The sequence below is a fragment of the Balaenoptera borealis genome, assembly GCF_965194805.1.
Source record: "Balaenoptera borealis genome assembly, chromosome: 15".
NCBI lineage: Eukaryota > Metazoa > Chordata > Mammalia > Artiodactyla > Balaenopteridae > Balaenoptera > Balaenoptera borealis.
The window spans coordinates 26,693,606-26,701,891 of record NC_138871.1 but is presented as its reverse complement, the minus strand read 5'-3'; positions in this window follow the sequence as shown (position 1 = coordinate 26,701,891).

Here is an 8,286-nt window from a genome sequence, read left to right as displayed (position 1 = left end):
TTTTTTTTTTTTAAAGCTTTTATTTATTTATTTATTTATTTTTGGCTGTGTTGGGTCTTCGTTTCTGTGCGAGGGCTTTCTCCAGTTGTGGCAAGCGGGGGCCACTCTTCATCGCGGTGCACGGGCCTCTCACTATCGTGGCCTCTCTTGTTGCGGAGCACAGGCTCCAGACGCGCAGGCTCAGTACTTGTGGCTCACGGGCCTAGTTGCTCCGCGGCATGTGGGATCCTCCCAGACCAGGGCTCGAACCCGTGATCCCTGCATTAGCAGGCAGATTCTCAACCACTGGGCCACCATGGAAGCCCTCTTCTAGAATTTTTATTGTTTCATATATTACATTTAAGTCTTTAATCTATTTTGAAATTATTTTTGTGTATGGTGTAAGAGAGTAATCCAGTTTGATTCTTTTGCATGTAGCTATCCAGTTTTCCCAGCACCATTTGTTGAAGAGACTGTCTTTTCCCCATCGTATATTCTTGCTTTCTTTGTCATAGATTAATTGCCCATATAAATGACTTCATTTCTGGGCTCTCTATTCTGTTCCGTTGATCTATGAGATTGTTTTTCTGCCAGTACCATACTGTTTTGATGACTGTAGCTTTGTAGTGTAGTTTGAAATGAGGGATCATGATATCTCCAGCTTTGCTCTTTTTTCTTAAGGTTGTTTTGGCTCTTCAGGGTCTTTTGTGCTTCCATACAAATTTTAGAATTATATTGGTAGGGATTGCATTGAATCCGTAGCTTGCCTTGGGTAGTGTGGTCATTTTAACAATATTAATTCTTCCAATCCATGAATATTAATTCTTCCAATCCATTCTTCCAATCCAATTAATTCTTCCAATATATGAAAGATCCATGGTATCTTTCATATACCATGAAAGATGGTATATCTTTCCATCTGTCTGTGTAGTCTTCAATTTCTTTCATCACTGTCTAATAGTTTTCCAAGTACAGGTCTTTTACTTCCTTAGTTAGATTTATTCCTAGGTATTTTATTCTTTTTGATGTAGTTGTAAATGGGATTTTTTTTCTTAATCTCTCTTTCTGATACAGTAGTTTGTTCTTAGTGTATGGACATGCAGCTGATTTCTGTAATTAATCTTGTATCCTGAAACTTTACTGCAACAGTGATGAGCTCTAGTAGTTTTTTGGTGGCATCTTGTGGATGTTCTATATATAGCAGCATGTTATCTGCAAACAGTCACAGTTTTACTTTTTCCTTTCCAATTTGGATTACTTTAATTTCCTTTTCTTGCCTGATTGCTATTGCTAGGGTTTCCAATACTATGTTGAATAAAAGTGGCAAAAGTGGACATCCTTGTCTTGTTCCTGATCTTAGAGGAAACGCTTCCATCTTTTCACCATTGAGAATGATGTTAGTTGTGGGCTTATCATGTATGGCCTTTATTATGTTGAGATATGTTCCCTTTATATGCACTTTGATGAGAGTTTTTTTTATAATTTATTTTTTCAGTTTATTTTATTTATTTTCTTAATTAACTTATTATTTTTCAATGAGAGTTTTTTATCATGAATAGATGTTTAGTTTTGTCAAACTTTTTCTGCATCTATTGAGGTGATCATATGATTTTTATTCTTCAATTTATGAATTTGGTGTATCACATTAAGTTGTGAATATTGAGTTATCCTTGCATCCCTGGGAAAATCCCACTTGATCATGGCGTATGATCCTTTTAATGTATTGCTGAATTCAGTTTCCTATTATTTCGTTGAGGATTTTTGCGTCTATGTTCATCAGTGATATTGGCCTGTAATTTTCTCTTTTTTTGGTGATATCTTTGTCTAGTTTTGGTATCAGGGTGATGCCTGATTTGTAGAATGAGTTTGGAAACATTTCTTTTTCTGCAATTTTTTCGACTAGTTTGAGAAGGATAGGTGTTAACTCTTCTCTAAATGTTTGGTAGAATTCTCCTGTGAAGCCATTTGGTCCTGGACTTTTTGGGGGGGGGAGTTGTTTTGTTACTGATTCAATTTCATTACTGGTAATTAGCCTGTTCATATTTTCTATTTCTTCCTGGTTTACTCTTGGGAGATTGTACATTTCTAGGAATTTGTCCAATTCTTCTAGGTTGTCCATTTTATTGGTGTATAATTGTTTGTTGTAATCGCTTATGATTCTTTGTGTTTATGTGGTGTCAGTTGTATCTTCTCCTTTTTCATTTCGGATTTTATTGATTTGGGCCTACTCTCTTTTTTTCTTGACAAGTTTGACTAAATGTTTACCAATTTTGTTTATCTTTTCAAAGAACCAGATCTTAGTTTCACTAATTTTTTTCTATTTTTTTTTTTAGTTTCTATTGCATTTATTTCTGCCCTATCTTTATGATTTCCTTCTATTAACTTTGGTCTTTGTTTATACTTCTTTTTCTAGCTCCTTTAGGTGTTAGGTTAGGTTGTTTATTTGGGCTTTTTTTGTTTCCTGAGGTAGGTTTGTATCACTGTAAACTTCCCTCTTGGAACTGCTTTTGCTGCATCTCATAGATTTTGTATTGTTGTGCTTTTATTTACATTTGTCTCCAAGTTTTAAAAAAAATTTCTTCACTGATCCATTGGTTGTTTTGTAGCATATTGTTTAGCTTCCATGTGTTTGCATTTTTTTCTTGTCTCATAGCGTTGTGGTCAGAAAAGATGCTTGATATGATTTCAATTTTCTTAAATTTACTGAGGCTTGTTTTGTGTCCTAGCATGTGATATGCCCTGGAGAATGTTCCCTGTGTACTTGAAAAGAATGTGTATTTTGCTGCTTTTGGATGGAATGCTCTCTCTCTATATCAATTAAGTGCATCTGATATAATGTGTTACTTAAGGCCAGTGTTTCCTTATTGATTTTTTTGGGGGGGATGGGTCTGGATGATCTGTCCATTGATGTAACTGAGGTGTTAAAGTCCCCTACTATTAATGTGTTACTGTCAATTTCTCCCTTTATGTCTGTTAGTGTTTGCTTTATGGATTTAGGTGCTTCTATGTTGGGTGGATATATATTTACAATTTTTATATCTTCTTGGATTGATCCCTTGATCATTATGTAATGTCTTTCTTGTCTCTTGTTACAATCTGTTTTAAAGTCTGTTTTGTCTGAAATAAGTATTGCTACCCTGGTTTTCTTTCTTTTTTTTTATTGAAGTATATTTGATTTACAATGTTATGCCAATCTCTGCTGTACAGCAAAGTGACTCATTTATAGACATATATACATTCTTTTTAAAATATTCTTTTCCATTATGGTTTACCCAGGAGATTGGATATAGTTCCCTGTGCTATACAGTAGGACCTTGTTGTTTATCCATTCTAAATGTAATAGTTTGCATCTACCAACCCCCAATTCCCAGAAAAATATGGAACGCTTCATGAATTTGTGTGTCATCCTTGCACAGGGGCCATGCTAATCTTCTCTGTATTGTTCTAATTTTAGTATATGTGTTGCCGAAGTGAGCACTACCCTGGCTTTCCTTTAATTTCCATTTTCATGGAATACATTTTCCCATCCCCTTACTTTCAGTCTCTGTGTGTCTTTAGATCTAAAGTGAGTGTTTTGTAGGCAGCATACATATGGGTCTTGTTTTTGTATCCATTCAGGCACTGTGTTTGTTGATTGGAGCATTTAGTCCATTTACATTTAAGGTAATTATTTATGAGTATGTATTTATTGCCATTTTGTTCATTGTTTTTGTAGTTCTTATTTGTTCCTTTCTTCTTTTGTCCTCTTGTGATTTGATAACTATCTTTAGTGTTGTGTTTGGATTTCTTTCTTCTTTCCAGGTGTGCATCTATTATAGGGTTTTGGTTTGTGGTTACTGTGTGTGTGTGTGTATACACACACACACACACACACACATATATACATATAATCATTTTAAGTTGCTGATCTCTTAAGTTCAAACACATTTTAACAACCCTGCATTTTTACTTCCCCCTCTATGTTTTACAGTTTTTGATATCATATTTTACATCTTTTTGTTTTGTGTATCCCTTAACTACTTATTGTGGATATAGATGACTTTACTATTTTTGTCATTTAACCTTCCTACTAGCTTTATATGTGATTGATTTACTACCTTTACTGTATATTTGCCTTTATCAATGAGATTTTTCCTTTCATAATTTTCAAGTTTCTATTTGTGGCCTTTTCTTTTTCTCTTAGAGGAGTCCCTTTAACATTTCTTATAAAGCTGGTTTCGTGGTGCTGACCTCTTTAGCTTTTGCTTGTCTGTAAAACTTTTGATCTCTCCATTGAATCTAAATGAAAGCCTTTTTGGGTAGAGTATTCTTGGTTGTAGGTTTCCCCCTTTCATCACTTTAAATATATCATGGCACTCCCTTTTGGCCTGCAGAGTTTCTGTTGAAAAATCAGCTGATACACCCCCCTTTTTTTTGACCAGTAAAGAATTTTATTAAGGTAGAGGCCAAACAACTTGCTTCTTTGAAAATTTTCACTTAGGAGACCAAAATTTAAGAATTCTGTAGATGAAAATTATTTTTAAAAAATAGGCCAAAATGAAGAAAATGAAGAAATAGTACTTTTAAATGGAAAAGGCATTTGAAAATTGCCATTTCCCCTCTTCATATAATACAAACTCATTTAAAATATTTTTCTAAATGTTTTACTATTAAAGATGTATATAAATTGTCTAACACATTTTTAGTTTTTTTAAACATCTTTATTGGAGTATAATTGCTTTACAATTGTGTGTTAGTTTCTGCTTTATAACAAAGTGAATTAACAATACATACACATATATCCCCATATCTCCTCCCTCTTGCATTTCCCTCCCACCCTCCCTATCCTACCCCTCTAGGTGGTCACAAAGCACCGAGCTGATCTCCCTGTGTTATGTGGCTGCTTCCCGCTAGCTATCTATTTTACATTTGGCAGTGTATATATGTCCATGCCACTCTCTCACTTTGTCTCAGCTTACCCTTTCCCTTCCCCGTGTCCTCAAGTCCATTCTCTAGTAGGTCTGAGTCTTTATTCCCGCCCTGCCCTTAGGTTCTTCATGACCATTTTTTTTTCTTTTAGATTCCATATATATGTGTTAGCATACGGTATTTGTTTTTCTCTTTCTGACTTACTTCACTCTGTATAACAGACTCTAGGTCCATCCACCTCACTACAAATAACTCAATTTCGTTTCTTTATATGGCTGAGTAATATTCCATTGTATATATGTGCCACATCTTCTTTATCCATTTATCTGTCAATGGACACTTAGGTTGCTTCCATGTCCTGGCTATTGTAAATAGAGCTGCAATGAACACTGTGGTACATGACTCTTTTTGAATTATGGTTTTCTCAGGGTATATGCCCAGGAGTGGGATTGCTGGGTCGTATGGTAGTTCTATTTGTAGTTTTTTAAGGAACCTCCATACTGTTCTCTGTAGTGGCTGTATCAATTTACTTTCCCACCAACAGTGCAAGAGTGTTCCCTTTTCTCCACACCCTCTCCAGCATTTATTGTTGTAGGTTTTTTTGATGATGGCCATTCTGACTGGTGTGAGGTGATACCTCATTGTAGTTTTGATTTGCATTTCTCTAATGATTAGCGATGTTGAGCATCCTTTCATGTGTTTGTTGGCAATCTGTATATCTTCTTTGGAGAAATATCTATTTAAGTCTTCTGTCCATTTTTGGATTGGGTTGTTTGTTTTTTTGATATTGAGCTGCATGAGCTGCTTGTAAATTTTGGAGATTGATCCTTTGTCAGTCGCTTCGTTTGCAAATATTTTCTCCCATTCTGAGGGCTGTCTTTTTGTCTTGTTTATGGTTTCCTTTGCTGTGCAAAAGCTTTTAAGTTTCATTAGGTCCCATTTGTTTATTTTTGTTTTTATTTCCATTTCTCTAGGAGGTGGGTCAAAAAGGATCTTGCTGTGATTTATGTCATAGAGTATTCTGCCTATGTTTTCCTCTAAGAGTTTGATAGTGTCTGGCCTTACATTTAGGTCTTTAATCCATTTTGAGTTTATTTTTGTGTATGGTGTTAGGGAGTGTTCTAATTTCATACTTTTACATGTACCTGTCCAGTTTTCCCAGCACCACTTATTGAAGAGGCTGTCTTTTCTCCACTATATATTCTTGCCTCTTTTATCAAAAATAAGGTGACCATATGTGTGTGGGATTATCTCTGGGCTTTCTATCCTGTACCATTGATCTGTATTTCTGTTTTTGTGCCAGTACCATACTGTCTTGATTACTGTAGCTTTGTAGTATAGTCTGAAGTCTGGGAGCATGATTCCTCCAGCTCTGTTTTTCTTTCTCAAGATTGCTTTGGCTATTCGGGGTCTTTTGTGTTTCCATACAAATTGTGAAATTTTTTGTTCTAGTTCTGTGAAAAATGCCATTGGTAGTTTGATAGGGATTGCATTGAATCTGTAGATTGCTTTGGGTAGTAGAGTCATTTTCACAATGTTGATTCTTCCAATCTAAGAACATGGTATGTCTCTCCATCTGTCTGTATCATTTTTAATTTCTTTCATCAGTGTCTTATCGTTTTCTGCATACAGGTCTTTTGTCTCCTTAGGTAGGTTTATTCCTAGGTATTTTATTCTTTTTGTTGCAATGGTAAATGGGAGTGTTTCCTGAACTTCTCTTTCAGATTTTTCATCATTAGTATAAAGGAATGCAAGAGATTTCTGTGCATTAATTTTGTATCCTGCTATTACCAAATTCATTGATTAGCTCTAGTAGTTTTCTGCTAGTATCTTTAGGATTCTCTATGTATAGTATCATGTCATCTGCAAACAGTGACATCAGCTGATGCCCTTATGGGAGTTCCCCCAGATGTAACTTGGTGCTTGTCCCTTGCTGCTTTTTTTTTTTTTTAAGATTATTGTTGATGTGGACCATTTTTAAAGTCTTTATTGAATTTGTTACAACCTTGCTTCTATGTTTTGGTTTTTTGGCTCCAAGGCACTTGGGATCTAGCTCCCCAACCGGGGATTGAACCCACACCCCCTGCATTGGAAGGTGAAGTCTTAACGACTGGACCACAAGGTAAGTCCCTCCCTTGCTGCTTTTAATATTCTCTCTTTATCTTTAATTTTTGCCATTTTAATTACAATGTTTCTTGGTGTGATCCTCTTTGAGCTGATCCTGTTTGGGAGTCTTTGTGCTTCCTGGACCTAGATGTCTGTTTCCTTTCCCAGGAAGGGAAATTTTCAGCTATTAGGTCTTCAGATATGTTATCTGCCCTTTTCTCCCTCTCTTCTCCTTCTGGGACCCCTAAAATGTGAATGTTACTATCCTTGATGTTGTCTTAGAGGTCTCTTAAACTGTCCTGACTTATTTTTATTTTTTTCTGTTCAGCCTCAGTGATTTCTACTACTCTGTCTTCCAGCTCACTGATCCATTTTTCTGTATCACCTATTTACTGTTGATTACTTCTAGTGTATTTTTCATTTCAGTTATTGTATTCTTCATGTATATTTGGTTGTTCTTTATATTTGCTAACTCTTTGTTTAAAACTTTTAACTTCTCATTCTGTTCATCCAATCCTTTCCTGAGTTCTTTGAACATATTTATGATCATTACCTTGAACTCTTTATTGGGTAGATTGTCTCTCTTCACTTCACTTAGTTCTCCTTCTGGGGTTTTATCTTGTTCCTTTGTTTGGAACATATTCCTCTGTCATCTCATTTTGCCTAGTTTGCTGTTTTTATTTCTGTGTATGTGGTAGGTTGGTTATATTTCCCAACCTTGGAGAAGTGACTTTTTGTAGAGACATCCTATGCATCCCAGCAGCAATTGCCCTCTGGTCACCAGAGTTATGCTGTGGGGTGCCCCCTATTTGTGCTGCATGGGTCCTTCTGTTGGGCAGACTACTGTGGGCATTCTGGTAGGTGTGGCTGGCCCCCACTCTGGTTGGTTGCCAGGCTTGCATTGTGCAGAGGCTGCTGGCCACTGGTGGGTGAGGCCAGTTTCTGGAGTGGGTGGTTGCAGGGCTGGGGGCGGGTCCTGGATCTAGTGTCAGCCTGCTGGTGGGTGGGGCTGGGCCTCAGGGGGTCCCAGGTCTAGTGCTGGGTCACTGGTTGGTGGAACCAGGTTCCTGGGTCTCTGACTGCAGGGCCCTTGGGGTGGGTCACAGAGCTGGTGTTGGGCTGCTCATGGGTGGGGCTGGATCCTGGAGTGGCTGACAAATGAGCCCATGATGTCCCAGTGCTTGTGTTGGCCTGCTGATGGGCAGGGCTCGAGTCCAGAGTCCTGGGGCTGGTGCCTGCCTACTGGTGCATGGGCTGGGTCCTGACATGGCAGGCTGAGAGGCTGAGTTCCTG